Raw genomic sequence first — 20,245 nt, forward strand, 5'->3', positions numbered from 1 at the left:
TTTATATTAGCATATAATAACGGGGCCCGGGGACCGCCTTGATGAGTAAATGATAGCAAACCAGTGAAAAATACCCCAAAACTCAGGCAGTGGACTGAGCTCCGCCCGCACATGTCAATAGTCATTATCGATTGGATTAGTCGACCGTAGCGGACAATTCGATCGCTCATTGGATTAATATTATCACGTGGTAAGAAATTTGCATTGGACAATCGATTACTATAATGGTTTAGTACTGCATATCTCGGTTTAATCTTCCCTAAGCGGGTTTATGGCTGAAAATGTCACGGTGAATCATGATGCAGTCATGTCTACAGTAGAATTCATCTCGACCTTTGCAGGACTTAAACCCCATTAAAAGCTATTAAACCAAGATAACACTCATTGAAACAGCTCAACTGATTAAATCGGATCTTCTCTGGTTGTGCACATTTGTCTGTTTTACATGTGCGATATCGCAATACAGCTGGTATTATAGCTTCAGTTGGGTAACCGATTATAAAGGAAACGAAAGGAAACAATGGTACGTGGACCTTTGTTCACGAAATGAGACAATGGCCTGCTATTTGTAAACCAGCATTCTTGAAAATGAGCAACATAATGATTGTTGACTTAACACGGTTTGGAAATAATTTCTTCATATTTTTGGTGTTATCTGTCGTTGTTACGTTGAACTTTAGATATGTTTTGAATTTAATTTATATCTTTTAAAATACGCGCGGGCATGCCTTATACCCGTTGGCTTCATACCGTGATAAATCATTATTTGGCCCTGCGCCCTCAATTTCACGAGTATGTCACATGACTCTCATTTCTATTCATAATTCCCGCTTCCCGCTACATTTTATTGCGCAGTTTAATTCAATTGATCAAATTCACTTGCGACTTAACATCTTACGATATCAACGTGAAAAACACCAGCGCCGCTTTTACATGGTTTTATGGGAAACTTATGTATTATAAGCATAAAACCGATAATTTATAAGATGGGGAAGCCTATGAAAATAATAGGCCCATCAACGTTTAAAAGAAAAGTGGTGTCAAAATGTGTTTTTAATCGTACCATCTGAGACGATATTTGTGACACAATTTTATGTGATGTGTGATTGTGGGGCCGATGGAAGAAGTCCAACATCATCTGTTGAAACCTAAGATCTTAAGCCGAAAGACTTGATTAGAAAACCGTGTCTGGGCTGTACTATAACTTGAATGAATGCGAATACTGTAAACTGCTGCAAATGGATACTTGTGTAACATCGTCATAATGAAGGAGAATTAACCAGTATACAACGTCATCAACTACGCATCATTATACTAATTGGATAAAATTACAGGACTTGACTTTAAGGTTGTTAAAACTTTAAATATAATCATCATCGTCATCTTAAAATTAAATGGAGAAATTGGGTCATCGATTGGAATATATGGACTGAACTTTTATGCTATGTTAAATCATCATTCTATAATCAATCATCAATTTATCAATATGTATAAGTGACTTTGCAAATATTAAAATTATTATAACTATATAAATTATTTATTTTTTTGTCTTGATATTGTTATTGAATATAGTACTTATTGATTCAGGTATTAATATAATCATAACAGTCACATTATATGCCATTTCCAAAATGGGCGTGTGTGGATTCACAAAGCCAAGCTAAGCCACTCCTATTAAACTTACTGACTGACCAACAATAGCCAATGAGAAGTCTGCCTTGAGGCTCAAAAGCTGCCATTTTCAGTTTATAATATACTATACTGGTACATTTTGTGTATGAGTTCATTCATGCAGGCACAGAGCAGCTATGGATGTGATATCAGAATGCATCTATTCAGGTTATTATTTGCTCAAGGAATGTTTACTTATCAGTGTTTGTAACTTCTCTATTCATTCATGATAACCACGAATGGGGAATTATTATCCACGGATTTACTTCTGATGGTTTATTTATCTAGTTTGCAATTTGTAATAAGTCTGCACAAATCTGTGGTGGTTTTTTACATGTAATATTTTATAATTCATGCAGCATGTAGAGCCTATACACAACTTGACAATTCCAAAAATATTTTCTTTGTGTTGGATAATTTACAGGCCTAAATGTACAATGTAAATTCCAGTTAAAAAAGCTCTTTCAATATTTTCTGACATAGCTGATGATATAAATACCGGGTATAAATAGTGTTATACCTATACTCCATTGTAAATATATGATGAACAGTGAGAACTTAAAAATTAGATACATTTCTTTATCATTATTTTTTGCCTATACACCTCTTCAACAAAATCTCCATCATGATTTAGTATTATTAATGATAGTATAGGGCCTATATTTCTGTTTATCAAAAAGGGAAAATTTCAAACTAGGCCTGGGTCTACTATCATGACTATAATACTATAGTAATGATCCAAATCCATGCTCTACACTATATAGCAACATTACTATATATAGAGAGGAAATAGTAAGAAATACTGAATGCATTTTTATTTGTTTTGAGGTCTGTTTGGCATTTTACCATTCATTTGTCCTTGTAGGTATTGTAAATTTAACTTAAAGCTCCGGCTTATTACACATAATTGCATAACTTTGCTTGTATATAGTATGACTTAAAATCTTTCAAACTGGAATCAGTGAAACTATGTGCATTTCATCACTGGCGCAGAGAGAATTTCCTTCAGGTCTGAGGAAATTTTAGGCCGTTTTAGCATAGTCTGTTAAATTCAACTTTACAATAATTTTTTGTCAAATTTCTTTCTTTCTTTCCATCCTTCTTTCTTTCTTTCTTTCTTTCTTTCTTTCTTTCTTTCTTTCTTTTTCTTTTCTTCTTTTCTTTCTTTCTTTCTTTTTTTCTTTTTTTTTTTCTTTTCTTCCTTCTTTCTTTCTTTTCTTTCTTTCTTTCTTCATTCCTTCCTTCCTTCCTTCCTTTCTTCCTTCCTTCCTTTCTTCATTTCTTTCTTTCTTTCTTTCTTTCTTTCTTCCTTTATATGCTATGACAAATTTTTTGTCAAATTTCTTTCTTTCTTTCCATCCTTCCATCCTTCTTTCTTTCTTTCTTTCTTTCTTTCTTTCTTTCTTTCTTTCTTTCTTTCTTTCTTTCTTTCTTTCTTCTTCCTTTCTTTCTTTCTTTCTTTCTTTCTTTCTTTCTTTCTTTCTTTCTTCATTCCTTCCTTTCTTTCTTTCTTTCTTTCTTTCTTTCTTTCTTTCTTTCTTCCTTTCTTTCTTTCTTTCTTTCTTTCTTTCTTTCTTTCTTTCTTCCTTTATATGCAGGGCGTTTCAACCAATGACAAGCCTTGATTGTGTCCGTTTGTCTGCAATACGCGTGCGCCACGCCGCTCAGCGGCAAGCGGCAGGGTAGTATGAAACCAGCATAAGGACAATGAAACAATCAGGTTTTTTTTAAATAGAACATTTTAGGCTTACATGAAACTTTAATAACCTGGAATCATGTAAATCTTTGGACCTTGCAACTGCTAAATTGTTGATCGGCTATGATTTAGCTATTAAAATAGAATAAAAAAAAAAAAGACACAAAAAGCATCACAATTATCTCATACCATTGAGGAGTTATGGCTTTTCAAGCTCAAAATTAGGCGAAAATTGCATTTTTTCCCAAATAAATTGTCAACCTGACCCCAACTTTCTAACCCTGTTACGAAAAATAAGAAACAGATTTATCCCGTTTAATGATATGAATATCACAAATCCCTTGCCACATAATTAGCATAAACAATTAGGCTATGCACTACTCAGTAGTTTTCATGTTCATAGGCCTACACTCAGCAAGTCAATTTTTTTGTCACCCCAAAACGGCCATTTTCGGCCAAATTGGACCAAAAATTAATTTTTCTCAAAATCAGTGAAAAATAAGGGATTTTAAGTGTCCAAAATCTGAAAATATGTGACATTTTACCCCTAGAAACATTTAAGTAATCAAGAATTTTGACTGTTTTCACCCCTAAATATTTTTTCACACGACACGCGTGTCCGCCAAACGTAAATCAAAACTTGAATGCTGTCATATCATTAGATTTAGAAAGTTTACTTCGAGGACTGTTAAATGTCAACAATTTAAAAAATATCAAATTTTAATCATTCATAAAATTTGTATTATATCGCGAATTAAAAAAAATGATATCAGAAGGACATTCCTCGTATTCATAATTCAATTCGATATGTCGGATGTGCTCTCATGTCCCATAAAAATACCAGAGTACTGGATCTAGAAAATGAGCGTTTATTGCGTTTCGACAGTATTTTTGTGGGACATGAGAGCACCTCAGACCTATCGAATTGCATTCTGAATACGAAGCATGTCTTTCTTATATCAAATAATTTTCATTTTTGAAAATCACAATATAATACAAATTTTATGACAAATTATAAAAATTTGATATTTTTCAAATTTTGATATATAACAGTCCTCGAAGTAAATTATATAAATCTAATGATATATTCTTAAAGTGTATGTAGCTGGAAGGAAAAGCCGACGGTTAATTGAAAATTTTGACATTTCATATTGAAGAGAGCGAAATTTACCCCAAAAGACCTATTTTTTTGGTGTTTTGGGGAAAAAATCCATATCTTCAATACGAAAGGTCAAAATTTTCAATTGATCGTCGGCTTTTCATCCCACCTACCTACACGTTAAGTATAAATCATTAGATTTATATAATTTACTTCGAGTACTGTTAAATATCAGAAATATCAATTTTAATGATTTGCCATAAAATGTGTATTAAATTGCGAATTTCAAAAAATCAAAATTATTTGACAAAATTCTTCGTATTCAGAATGCAATTCGATATGTCTGATGTGCTCCAATGTCCCAAAATAAATACTGTCCAAACGTTCATACCCCTTCCCTTAAGTGCAGACAATACAGAGCACATGCCTCCAATCGATTTGAAAATATTTAGAAAATCCCACAGGAAAATTGCCAAAAGGGCTTGTGCCACCCAATCAGGCCGGCTCCCCAATCAACGCCCCCGCCCACATCCTTGGGTCCATGGAAATACATATCAACATGATCAACGTAAATTTGAGCAGTCAAATTTCTCCGGGTTCCAAATACGTTTATGCGTTTAAGGGATGGGGTATGAACGTTTGGACAGTATTTATTGTGGGACATTAGAGCACATCGGATGATATCGAATTGTATTTTGAATACGAAGAATGTCCTTCTGATATCAAATAATTTTGATTTTTTAAAATTAACAATGTAATACACATTTTATGGCAAATGATTAAAAATTGATATTTTTGATATTTAACAGTACTCGAAGTAAACTTTATAAATCTGATGAATGTTGACCTTTCGTATTGAAGATATGGATTTTTCGCCAAAACACACAAAAAAATTAGGTCTTTTTGGGAAAAAAATCCACATCTTGCAATATGAAAGGTCAAAATGTTCAATTGATCGTCGGCTTTTCCTCCCAGCTACGTACACTTTAAGAACATATCATTAGATTTATAAAATTTACTTCGAGGACTGTTATTTATCAAAATGTGAAAAATATATTGTCAAAAAATTGTATTATATCATGAATTTCAAAAAATGAAAATTATTTGATATCAGAAAGGCATTCTTCGTATTCAGAATGCAATTCGATATGTCTGATGTGCTCTCATGTCCCACAAAAATACTGTCGAAACGCTCAAAACGTTCATTCCAGATCCCTTAATAGAAACGGAAAAACCATGATAAGACACTGGATGAAATGGTAAAACGGCTTGATATTTATAACTCAATCTTTTTTATCCTATTTTCCCTGCCCTTCTAATTGGGACAAAACCCGGAAGGGCGGAGGCAACTCGAATATAGGGGTCATTCAGCGCAGCGTAGACATGGCAGAACCTTAAAAAAAAAAGCTTTAAAAGGGTGTGTTTCGGTGCAGGTGGACTGCTAAAAAGTGAGGCTTATGAAAAGTTAGTAAACTGGTCATGTTTAGGTAGTATTTATCATTAATCATGTTAATATGAACCATGTACAGTCTACAGGCTACACACATAGGCTATACATGTACTTCTAGGAGAAAAGCTGACCTGAATTGAACTGCTTACAGCCTTGCAAGCCATAATCCCACCCAAACATACTGAATTAACAAAAAGATATTTTCCCAACTTTAGAGCTTATCCGGGATATTGAGCATAAGCAACACAAACAACAGCTTTACATTTGTATAGTTCCATCTTATGATCATCAAGGGTCTATATTATGACTGTGCTCTCTCATTTTTGTGGACGGGTGGAAATGTGCCCTCTTTAAGGCTTGCTCTAAATTCGAGTGATAAAAACGTTAACCGATATTGAGGGTGTTGTAGAGTGAAATTTACAGTACAGAAAACATATTTTAATCGCATAGTATGATTAGTTTACTAATCATACTATGCGGTAAATTTCTGAACTGCCCACTGTAAACTTGTATAATTTAGCTGATAGTTTAGGATTTGCTCACCTATGCGCCGATGAAAGGGAATTGTGCGAATAAGAATTTTTTCTCAGATAATTTTCCTGTAGGTTTTAAAGAGTTTGATTTTTAGTGTTCATACCATTTAATGGGGTGTGTGTGGGAATAATGGGGAGGGGGTAAAACAAGGTACAATGATCCCAAAGAGGATCCAAAAGTTCAGTGTTTTAGGGGAGAAGAAAATAAAAATAAAAATCAATTTATGCGATAATTTTCAGCCTATTTTGGGAGCCCATTATGAGACCCACAATTGGAGGTAAAGCCCGGCCTCAGTGCAGGGAGAAAATAATATTATTTTTCCACGAGAACTTTTAAAAACAAAAAGTGATTAAAGCACAGATTTAAAGCCAACAGGATAGAAGAGCAATTTTTTCTCAGTTAGATAATTTTCCTATAGGTCTATATACCTCAGGTAGAGGAAGCATATGACTTGAGACAGTGGGTATATATGATTTCTGTGTATAGATAGTCAGGGGAATAAGTCATGAGAATCTCGTTAAGTGAACCTGCAGCCAACCCCCCCCACCCACCCCCCACAACACACACACACACCACCACCCACACTTTTGAAATCATGTGCCCGTAAGAAGGATCCAAAAATTCAAGACTGTAAAAAAGGGGTGATCAATCAAAAACATTTCACACCGTAAGGGTACACAGAAAACTAATTATGAAAGAGCATACATGTAAGTTGAATATCCATGTCCTGCGTGTATGTTCATAAGTCATAAATTGCATAATTACCATCTTCAGTACATAGCGATAAATTACATAATTATAATGAACACCATGAGTACAGTAATCAGCAGTTAGGTATACTATTAAATGTCATAATTACTGTTTTCAGTAGATCGCAATAATAAACTTCATACCCAATGATAACTATAGTACTGTCTTCAATACAGTAATATAAATTGTCGTCTTCCGTAGTAATCAATATGAAATCACATACTTACTGTCTTCAGTAGATAGCATTATTAAATGACATAATATTAATAATAAATTATATAATAACTGTCTTTAGTAGATAGCAATATTAAATGACATAATATTAATAATAAATTATATGATAACTGTCTTTAGTAGATAGCAATATTAAATGACATAATATTAATAATAAATTATATGATAACTGTCTTTAGTAGATAACAATATTAAATGACATAATATTAATAATAAATTATATGATAACTGTCTTTAGTAGATAGCAATAATAAACATAAGTACAGGGTGAGTCAAAAACTGCAATAAAGCAAAGAATCAATATTTATGTAAGAACCAAGTCGAACTTCCCCAATATTGAAAAATTCTATAAATGCTACACTCAATGGCCACCTTCTGTGAAAATATGAAGTGAATCGCGACTACCGTTTAATTTTTATGAGTCCTTTTGTTGCGATACCCAATTTCGTTATTTGTCCACGAGGTACCATGTATTTTGAATGAGAGCACACAGTGCACGGTAAAGACACCACATCTGAAACTGACTTTAACTTAAAAATAAGGTTGATTTTTATGTTATTTTAATTTCTTTCTGTTTTTCTGTTCAAACAATTACTTTAAGTCCTTCATACCTCACTCAACTCCAACTCCAGTTTTTGTAATCCCAATATGTCCAACTTACTGGATATTTTGAAATTCACTCCACTTCAATTTGCGCTCATTTCATTTTGACATTAGAAAAACCTGCCTACAAATTTATATCTCTTTGATAGAGAATAAACATCTTTAAAATAAAGGTAAAATGAAAATAACAACCAGTGGCGTAGATTTCTTTTTGACATTGGGGGGGGGATGGAGATTAAAAAAAATTCTCGAAGTATAGTCAATCCAGCACCTTTTTGCGACATAATAAGTTTATGTTACAAAAGCGCACGAGAAATTTTGCTATTTTGAAGCTAATCTGATTAAATATGGTGTAAAAGTAGAATAAATGTATTTTGGGGGCTAAAATGAGCAAATATGAGGTTAATTTGATCAGAAAACCATTATCAGGCGTCAACATTGGGGGGATGATTGTATGGACCATCCCCTTGCAAAATATTGGGGGATAAATCCCCATCCCCCCCGGATCTACGCCTATGATAACAACAAATAATGTTTCTTCTCCTTAAACAAGACCAAGGGCAATAACACTTTGGGTGCTCCATTTTATAATAATGCCAATGAGGTTAAGAAAATGGCAGTTGTTCCAAACATGAAATCTACCTTACACAGAGTGGGATGACATTCAAATTTTAGATGTCTCTTGGACAAACATTAAAATTGGGTAGCGATATAAAATGTGACATAAAAACAAAACGGTAAATGCCAATTCCTTAATTTTTTCACACAAGGTCACTGATGGATATACCATATATAAAATGTTTTAAAACCTAAAAAGTTCAACTCGGTTCTTAAATAAAAATGGATTCTTTTCTCTATTGCACTTTTTGACTCACCCTGTAGTACAGTAAACAGTAGCTACAATCAACGAAATTAATAGTTGGCACACCTTGACAATATATATTTTGGAACTCTTCATTGCGTCTCTGATAGTTCAGTTGACTATGTGTTAGTACAAACCTTCTTCTTTCCCCTTCCCTCCTCCATTCGCCCTCAATCAATGTTGGGGAGAGCCCAATGGAAAAAGTGTTTTCATCAACATTGAACTGGGGGAGGGTGGGGATTTACATTAGTATGCCAGAGTGTGCCAACATTTCCTTGATTGTTGGTAGTAATTACTTTCTTCAGTAGATCCTAATAATAAATTTCATAACCAATGATAACTATACAGTAATTATAATAATAATAATATAAACAGGGTACATAATAGCCGTCTTCGGTAGATATTAATATAAATTCACATGATTTCTGTCTTCAGTAGTTAGCAATATCAAATGACATAATTACCATCTTCAGTAGATAGTAATAATAAATAACATAATTACTGCCTTTAATAGATATTAATAATAAATTACATAATTATTGTCTTTAGTATAGATAGCAATAATGAGCATAAGTACATACAGTAAACAAACAGTAGCTAGGTACTAATATTAAATGTCATAATTTCTGTCTTCAGTAGATCCAGATCATAAACTTCATAACCAATGATAGTACTGCCTTCAATACAGCAATTATAAATTACATACTTGCCGTCTTCAGTAGATATCAATATGAAATCACATTATTTTAGATAGTAATATCAAATGACATAATTACTATCTTCAGTAGATAGTAATAATAAATAACATAATTACTGTCTTCGTACATAGCAATAATGAACCTCATAAGTACAGTATTTATGTATATTAAATGAGATAATTATTGTCTTCAGTAGATCACAATAATGCACTTCATTTAGCAGTAATAAATTACATTAATAATTGTCTTTACTAGATAGCTATATTAATGATTACTGGCATTTGCCGAATCTGAGACGCAGAAATGACACCGATTATTCAGTGTAATGCGGGGAAAAGCCAAATTTTCGTCCCTATTTGTCAATTTGTTGTCCCATTGCTAGTGGGGGGCAATCAGGGTAGGCTTAAAGAATGGCGGGTCCTTCATTCTTGAAACAATCTGTTGCACAAATTTGCACAATTTGCTGACCCCCGAAATTCACTCCCCGCCCTTGAAAAACATTCTGGTGCCGCTACTGCCCATGGGGGGGGCAATCAGGGTAGGCTTAAAGAATGGCGGGTCCTTCATTCTTGAAACAATCTGTTGCACAAATTTGCACAATTTGCTGACCCCCCACCGAAATTCACTTTGCCCCCCCGCCCCGAAAAACATTCTGGTGCCGCTACTGCCCATGGGGGGCTAAACCAAGTTTTCGTCCACGAGACTTTTTAATCTTTGCCGTTCCTATTTCTCTCAACATTTTCTAAGGAGGGGGCAATTTGGCCTTCGGCTCCCCTGGCTACGCCACTAGCACTGGCCCGATCTAATGGAACCGGGGTTTTTTTCAACCCCGATTTTTTGGCATATTTGTAATGTTTACACATGTCCCAAGTTGCACATATGGAACCAACCAAATTTGTTGTTTTTGTACATAGGTCAACAAAGCAAAAGTACGACACAAAGTCCTATTATGACTTTATGTCCTCCCATAAAACTACATTTTGTTAAACGGCCAAAATAACCAGTATAGGGTTTCTTTCACTTTACCTTGCGATTTCAGCAAAATGGACAGAAGCACTTCGCGACAGATGAGTATAGATTAACAAATCTAAAATTGGAAGGAAATCGTACATGGCTTTAGTATAAACCGTCCACATCAGAGTCTCCGGAAGATTGTAAAATTTAAGATATTGGTGCATGGGGTGGCACCTGGCTCCAAGTTATTGGGGAGGGGCAATGGTACTTGTCCATAGTCAAAAATTATTCGTCACTCCTCCAACCCCCTCCCCAACCACCCCTCCTCCCAACCCACCCACCCCATCGGTTCCGGAGGCATTACCCCCGGTAATCTAGAAAACAGGACTTGAAAAATGGGACCGATCAGTTTTATTTATATACATGTAGTAATAAATTTAGTTACTTTGCATACATTTTTTCAGGCCTGTTTTAATATATAGGGTAATCTGGAAAACGGGGACACAAAAAAGGGGGTGGCGGTCACATTTTTCGAGAACGGGGACAGACCTATTTTTAAAAAACGGGGACTGACATGAACCCATTTTCCAGTCACTTGATCGCATTGCAGTATAAAAACAAGTACAGTTAGGCTTATTTTGCTTTTTCTGTTCCCGTTTTTCACTTTTTTGCGTCCCCATCACTGAAAATTTCTGTGGGGAGAACTCTGCCTCTTCCCCACCTAGCTACGCCACTAATAAGGGACCGTTCACAAACACTTGTTAGGGGAGCCTGATGCAAGGGGGGGCTGAAAAAATGACCAGAAATTTTCCAAAAAAATTTATATGCATTTCTATGGGGTTGACCCATAATTTTCATGTCAAAAGGGGGCTGAAATTCTTGAGGTTTGTAAAGGGGGGCAAAAACCTACTGCAAATATTCTTTAAGTGTTGGCAAAATATTTGGTAAAAATGTTTGCAAAAATATTTGACAATAACAATTTGAAAACATTTTCAAAATATTGTTGCAGTGTGTTTTCATACAGAACGTTTTTTAAAACGTTTCCATGACATTAATATAACCCGACATTTGGTGTTATTATATAATGTTTTATCTAAACCAAAACCCAAAGTATAACATGTTTAAAACGTTTTAAAAACAATTTTGTGTTTGCTGAGTAGCCTAAAATACATCAGAGGAAATGAAAAAGATCTTCCAGCAAAAAGATTTTACAATATACATGTAGGTTATCAGTAGTGTTCATGATTCCAGTTCAAAATCTGTGTATAATTCAAAACTTAAAAAAGCTTTTTTTTTTTTTTTTTTGAGACTTTCTCATAAATGTAGGTAGTGTTATGAACACATTTTTTTTGAGATATTCAGGGGATTGATTAGGCATGAATGCGAACACTACCAAATCAGAAATAATAATTTCTATCATTCAAATGATATCGTTTCAAAATCTTACACAGATGAAGTTAGATTTTAAAATATGAAACATATAAAGACTTTAAACAAAAGTGAAAGATTATTCTTAATTACATTTAGTGATTTATCTAATATCCTTGTACGATGAGCGTTTGGACAACATATTTATTTTGTAGGACATGATGAGAGCACATCAGACATATCTAATTGCATTCTGAATACGAAGAATGTCTTTCTGATATCAAATAATTTTGACTTTTTGAAATTTGCGATATAATACAAATTTTATGACAAATTTTTAAAATTTTATATTTTTAACATTTTTGATATTTAATGATACATAAAATTAGAAGAAACAATTATTCCATGCTGATTCACCACAGACTGTTTTAAATTTAATGATGTGAACTTTAAAAGTGTATGTTGTTGTTGTTATTGTAATATTAGTTATTTTTGCATATGCATATTATTGCGTAATCAGAGGGTAATAACAGCATTGATTTATTTCACCAAAGACAGAAATAAAGCGATGGGGTATCATGTTTAGACAGTAGGCTTATTTTTTGTGGGACATTAGAGCACATCAGACACATCGAATTGCATTCTGAATACGAAGAATGTCCTTCTGATATAAAATGATTGACCTTTTTCGAAATTTGCGATATAATACACATTTTATGACAAATGAAAAAAAAATGATATTTTTGATATTTAAAAGACTCGGAAGTAAACTTTATAAATTAAATGATATGTACTTAAAGTGTATGTAGCTGTGATGAAAAGCCGACAATCAATTGGAAATTTTAGTATTTTTGGGAATGAATAATGTCAGTAAGTTTTCTATGTTCATGATTAACAAATCTGTGTATAATTCAAAATTCAAAACTTTTTTGAGAGGCTCATATCAAAATTATGAATAGGTCTCCATGTAGGATGTGTGAAACAAGAATACATTTTTAGATAAGTCACATTAAAAAGTAATAGGCCTATGGGTTAATGGAGGGGGGTAGTTGATAAGTCATGAATGTTAACATTAATAAATTTATATTATATACCTAGGCCTAGCTTTAAAATCTTAGCATGCTTCGAGAGATGACTCTAAATATCCTCAAACTTACTCAAATAATAGGCCCCTAATTAATATTCTTATTTTCACTAGCATGCAGGACATGAGTTTGTAACTGCCTTCCTGGTAACTTTGTATCAATCAAAATTCTAAATTAATGGCTTGTTTTGCACCACAAATTAGTCAATAAAAACGAACCAAAATAACACTAATTATTTGCCTGATGTAGCTACACTTGAATCCGCTGCGTTGAGGGACGTTGAGGTTCCTTTAAAACCAGAGAAGGTCTGCTTAAACCAGAGAAGATGAGAAGAATTTCTCATCTTCTCTGCTTAAACTATAGGCCTACAAGTTATGGCTCAATCTGTAATTTTATTTTATATGTTTAATATGCACATAAACCAATGATTTGGCATAAAGTTTGATCATTATTTGATCACACTGCACTATACTGGTACTCCTGCATATGATCAGACGAAAATGATGGTATATGAGGAAATATAAAACTCAAATCTTATTTATTCAAAACTTTCAAATAGCATTATAGAGCATAGCTGTATGATTATAGTATTCCAATTGAATGAACAGCCTTGAGAATTCTGCCAAATGAATGAATAGACCATGAATGGACTATGGAGTTGAAAAGACTGATATTTACTTTAACCATGTTTACTGTCCATTCAACCATATCTCATCAACATTATATGCAGTGACCAGCCACTTGTCTGTTATTACCATATATAGACATATGTGATCCTTTTCTATTGTTAACAAACTGTCTGTAATCTAGCTTATGAATAATCAGTACTTAGTCCAAAAGTGGCGTATAAGTTGACTGCTATGTCTTTTTGTTTGAACTTGGTCTCTAACTTGGAAGTTCAAGTTAGCAATTTGGTGCCGAAACCCGGGAGATTTAAAATTACCTGAAAATTCTGTGGTTCTAAATAAGTACGTACGATTCAACAACAATATTGATATTGTTTATTAATTGTTTATAGATATCTAACTATTCAACTGATGTACGGGACCCTCTCGTCGGCCAAGGAACACACATCCGTCGATTATTTTGCAGTCATGTGTATCTTTTACAGTCAGCTCAGATACGGTTAGTTGGTGTTTTACAAAAATTAAAACACTAGTAGTGTAAGATTTACCTTTTTGACACTATTATTTTGTTTATCGCGGTTGTATGTTATAAATAATTGTCGCCAAATTATTTTCGCGATCAACGCGTTTTGCTGTATATATTTACCTAGTTTGTAATTATTATATTTCGTATAGCGCGTACAAATTTGATCGTGCATCATCAGTATTTATTAATGTTTGTTTGAATATTTTTCGTATAATAGTTTTGTTATTTGCTCTGCGTAATTTAATATTTTGTTGTTATATCTGTTCTTATCATGCTCAAAATGTCTGCCGAATATTATAAAGAATATGAGCACTTCATGACTTTAGGAAAGGAATTGGGTTTGGAAGGAGTTGATTTACGAGATTTTGTGATTCAAGAGAGAAAGAACTTAAAAGAACAGCGCGATCAAGAAAGAGAAATTAGAGCAGCTGAACGCGCGCAGGAAAAAGAACAGCGCGATCATGAAAATGAACAGGCAAGCATGGCGCATGAAAGAGAACAAACCGCAGCACGCATGGCGTATGAAAAGAACAAGATGAAGCACGAAGGAACATGAAAAGGAAATGTTTGAAAAACGTTCTAAACATGAAATAGAAATGAGAGATGCCCAAATTGAAGAATCAAAACGCGCTGATGCGTCTAGACTCACTGAACTTGAACAGGAAGAAAAAACTTATGCTGTACAAGCACACATTGCAGATGCTACTTTAAAAGCAACCGAAATTGAAAGTGCTGCTAAACAAGAAGAACTAAACACCAAAAGTTCAAAATTAAAGAAGTACAAACCTTTAAAACTTCCTAAGTATGACGAGACAAAAGATGACATGGATGCTTATATCAATAGATTTGAAAGGTATGCTAAAGCACAAACATGGGATGAAGCAGATTGGGCCCTGAATTTGGGAACATCGTTATCTGGAAAAGGGTTGCAAGTTTATGATTCACTTACTCCAAAAGATGCCGATGATTATGAAACTTTGAAGAAAGCACTTTTGCGGCGTTATAATCACACTGAAGAAGGGTTCCGTGATAAATTTAAAAACTCCAAACCAGAAACAAGTGAAAGTGCGGAACAATATGTCACTCGCATTTGTAGATACCTCCAAAGATGGATTGAATTAGCAGGACAGTTAATTCTATCAATGATATGATTGATTTATTTGTCAGGGATCAATTTTTACATAGTTGTCCAAAAAGAATGGCTAGTCATATCATAGAATGTGAACCAAAGACTACCGAAAAATTAGCAAAGATTGCTGATCAATACATTAGAGCACATGGAGGCTGGTTTGAAAACAAAGGGTTTGAGAACAAAGGAAAAGGTAACAATAAGGAACAACAGACAGCATCAGATCATAATACAGGTTTGATTAAAATTGCTGGTCAATCTCAACGTGTGAGTAAATTTTCTGGTCAAACCAACAGGCCAAACTTTGGTAACAATAGCAGAACAGGTACAACTCCGATCACGTGTTTCATATGTGGCAGAAAAGGTCATAAGGCAAATGATTGCTATAAAAGGGCACGCTTGCTTTTGTTTTAATAGATAGTGTGGAAGCGCAGCAAAACTACATTGAGCACACTCAAAATACAGGTGACCATAGAAACGTTGGTGGTCAAAGTCAGCCAAATTCTTATCAATCCAATAGTCAACCGTCATTTGCAGCTGCGATGTACAGTAATCAACAGCAATTGAATGATACTATAGTCAGGGTTACCATAGTCTGAGTTCAAACAATGGCATTGACAGATCTACTCAGTTTAATGGAAACAACAGCAGACCTAGAAGTACATGGCAACATAATAACACAGAACATGGACCAAAGCATATAACGCTAGGACTATTATGTTCAGAACCTGATGGACATGGAGAAAGAGAACTCAAGCCATTGAAGGAAGGTAAAGCAAATGGTAAGACAGTCCAAGTATACCGTGATACAGGATGCGATGGTATAGTGATACGCAAAAGTTTAGTCAAGCCACATCAATATATAGGTCAAACAGATACATGTTCTCTAGTAGTATAAAAAGGGGTGTGCTGGGACACCCTTGTATTTCCCCTGTAAAATCAAAAAAAACTCTTAACACAAAAAATACACACAAAACTTTTAATACCCTGTATCTCCCCTATAAAATTTTACCCTAAGCTTCCCTGTATTCTTCCCTGTAAATTGTTCAAAAATAACAACACAGGATTACACAGAAAAACAATTTACACAGGATTACACAGAAAAACAATTTACACAGGATTACACAGAAAAACAATTTACACAGGATTACACAGAAAAACAATTTACACAGGATTACACAGAAAAACAATTTACACAGGATTACACAGAAAAATAATTTACACAGGATTACACAGAAAAACAATTTACACAGGATTACACAGAAAAATAATTTACACAGGATTACACAGAAAACAATTTACACAGGATTACACAGAAAAACAATTTACACAGGATTACACAGAAAAACAATTTACACAGGATTACACAGAAAACAATTTACACAGGATTACACAGAAAAACAATACACAGGATTACACAGAAAAACAATTTACACAGGATTACACAGAAAAACAATTTACACAGGATTACACAGAAAAACATCCTTGTATTTTTAATTCACCCCAATCCAAATTACACGGAAAAATTTCCCTGCATTTCAACTTATCAAAAAAAAATGCAGGGAAAAAATCCCCTGCATTTTTTTAACCTCTTCATCAAAATCAAAAATTTTTGATTTTTACTTTTAATATATTATTTCACAAAATTATCCACAAGACCAAATTTGTCTTGATAATTTTTTAACATAGTCATATCTTTTTTTTCAATCGGTGGTTCATTCGTAACAAACTCAAGAGTCTTTTTCAAAACCTCGAACTCCTCTGTCCTTTCAGGAAAAATCCAAGGTGGTCTTAAACACAATCTCATCCTGTATCTATCCTTATACCACTTAATGTAACACATCAAAAGGTTGATTGCCTGAATTCTTACTTTGTTTCCGTTGTAACCGCTGACAGCAACAAACAGGTTTCGAGACTAGTACCATTCCACATATAAAAATCTCCTTTGGACGAGTCTTCCAGTTTTTGGAATATTTCATCATCAGCGAGCTCAAAATAAATCGAATCTGCCATCTTTTATTCAAATAAAAGATGATCGTAGCATTTTGGATTTTTACTAGTGCTCTTTTGGATTCTCCCGAGCGAAGAATTAGGATGGAAGCTAAACGCATGACAGAAATTTTAAAAGCCTACAACGATGCTAAAAAGACAGAATGAGTAGGTCGTGCAGAAATAAAAAAACCTCTTGTGATTAATAATCACAAGAGGTTTTTTGTTGTAGTTTACCACACCCAGTTTAAAATGGTTGTAATCAAGTAGGTTACTACAAATGCGGTGTATCCAGTAACTAAAGGATCCCGTCCAGCACAAAATTCCCACGGTTCTCTAGGTGCGTAGTCTTTGTATCTACCTTCAGCTTTTACTAATCCGTTTTTGTACCAACACGTCATGTACGTGGGATAATTATCATCAAACACCATCTCAGCCTTCATTTTTGTTTTTTCTCGTCATAGTACCATCTCCAAACGCCGCATGGTTTTTTTTTCATCATCCCACATTTCTTTCCGATACTCTCCGTACGCTTTCAGGTTCTCAACCCAGTTGTCATCCGTTAGATTTGGAAGATCCATTTTATTTAAACGTGGTTATTTGTACAAAACGAACTTAAATTCTATCTTAGGCAGAATGAGTACAAAAAATAAAAAACCTCTTGTGATTAATAATCACAAGAGGTTTTTTTTTTTTGCCATAGTTTACTCCATCCAATTAAAAACGGTTGTAGCTAAAAAAGTTGACGCGAATGCGGCGCATCCAACGATCCAGGGATCCCAAGGTTTTGGTTTGCCGTACAATGTACCATTCAAAACTCCGCTGTCTTCGATCGTGCATTCTCTATCTAATAATCCGTTTTTATTAAAACTTGTATAATACTTGGGATTATTACCTTCAAACACCATCTCAGCCTTCATTCTGCGTTTATCTTCGTCATGATACCATCTCCAAACGCCGTGTGGAATTCCTTTATCATCCCACATTTCGTCCCGATACTTTCCAAATTCTTTTAAATTTTCGATCCAGTTTTTACTCATTAAATTTGGAATTTTCCAAATTTCTGCCCATTCGTCAGCGGTTGACATTTCATCATCAGAACCCATTTTATTTATACAAAACAAGTTTGATTTCTAATTTTTTATTTTCTACGGATTCAATGTACTTCGGAGACTCTCCAAAGCTTCTTTTTTTCCTCTTTCCAGTCCAGCCTGTTCCGCCTCTGTACGAATTTCACGTTCTCTATCAGCCGTAAGTTCAATTAGATCCGCTCTGGTTCTGTGCTTGATTCCAGCCTTGTGACCTCTGTAGTTTTCCAACTCTCGCCGAATGTGGTGGAAGTCTTCGTTGCTGACCCGTCCGTCTTCGAGGGCTTTGGACACCAGATTATTTACCGTATTCAAACTGGACTCAGCCGTTCGTTTTACGCTTTCGTGCTTTTCCAATTTTTTCATGGTAGCCTTTCCAAGAGCTACGCATGCCGCGCTAACTAGACCACCAGCGATGGCGATTCCACCGAGTGGAATGCTCACGATCGCGCCAATTCCACTGGCCAGCGTCCCCACAGCCCCTGTTCCAGATCCGACCGCGATGAGCCCGGAAACTTGAGCCGTGTTGTAGAATATGTTCCACGCTGCCTTGTATTTTCTCCTCAATTTCTCCCTCTCGTTAACCTCGTTGTCCAAGAAATTCCTAATCTCTTCGATATTTTTTAGTCGGAATTCAACTTCTTGATCTTCGCTTTTCTGAGGAAGATCGGGATAAAGTGGCGGTGCGTTAGGTTTCTTCATGCTTATTTATTTATATCACGTTAGTCCAGCAAAACTTCGTGCTCCGTAAAATTCGAGATGTGATTTTCAACAAAATGCTGTATGATTTCTTGCTTGGTTAAATTTTTTTCGTAGAAGCTAAGTATTCCCAGTTGCTCAAAATTCATGTTGATTCCAAGGAGACTTACCAGGGCTTGAGTTTTGTAGACATTTGCTGAAACCCCGTTGATCCAAAAGCAAAGCTTATTTTCAACGTACTCGATCGAGACATTATGCATAATCGTAGTGTCCGTTTGAACGGATGTGGAAAAGAGGGTTTGCCGCGCGTTATTTAGCACTTTGAACGATATCGAGTCGTCGGTCCAAGTAATATTTAGGTACATGAAGAAATTCTGATTAGACTGAAACGTCAAAGAACAAGCGTTCGCTGGGGCGTTCAGAGGGTTCACTCCCGATTTTACCGAAAAAGAGAGGTTCCAAGGCTGAACAATAAAATGTGGGTTGTTGAAGAAAATTTCTAAAGGTCTAGTGAGTCGCATGGGGGTCAAATCTTTTCCGGGATTCGGCAAATTCGTAAACCCAGCAGTGATGCCAATTTGCATAGGCCTAGCGTTGAAAGTGTTGTTCATTCCGTTTTAATTTCGATCAACTTGTCTCTCTCCAAGTCGATGTTTTTTTTGGCTCGGATGGAAACATAGTGCGTTCCGTCTTCGTTCATCCATACCATGAATCTCCCCCAAACATGCAAGCTGGTATCGTGCTCGTGTCCAATTTGCCGGTCTACGTACTCTTTCGTCACAGCGTCCTCGTTGTCCGTGGGAGTTCCGAGACCCGTGACTCTATTGCCGCTCATAGCGAGTTCGCCGGTCATCGAGTCGCCATCCTTCGAAACTTTTCTGTCGTTTAACCATGAGGTTAGGCTGGTCACGGAACCCATAGTAGCTGCATCTTGAGGGTCGGTTGGATTCATCAACCCAGTTATTTTTTTTCCTCCCATGTTAATCCTTCCGGTCATTCGCGCTCCAGTTTTTTTGACGTACGCGGAAAGATCTACATCTTTGCCAGCTATTGACGTTGATTTTTTTTTGATCGTTGGTCCCCGGATAGACATTCTTTCTTTTATTTTATTGGATTTCAAATTCCAAATCCAGCGGTTGATCGTGATTATCGAGCTTTCTCGAAGAATTTTTCCATTCTACTTT

The sequence above is a fragment of the Amphiura filiformis genome, chromosome 6 (genome assembly GCF_039555335.1).
Source record: "Amphiura filiformis chromosome 6, Afil_fr2py, whole genome shotgun sequence".
Classification (NCBI taxonomy): Eukaryota; Metazoa; Echinodermata; class Ophiuroidea; order Amphilepidida; family Amphiuridae; genus Amphiura; species Amphiura filiformis.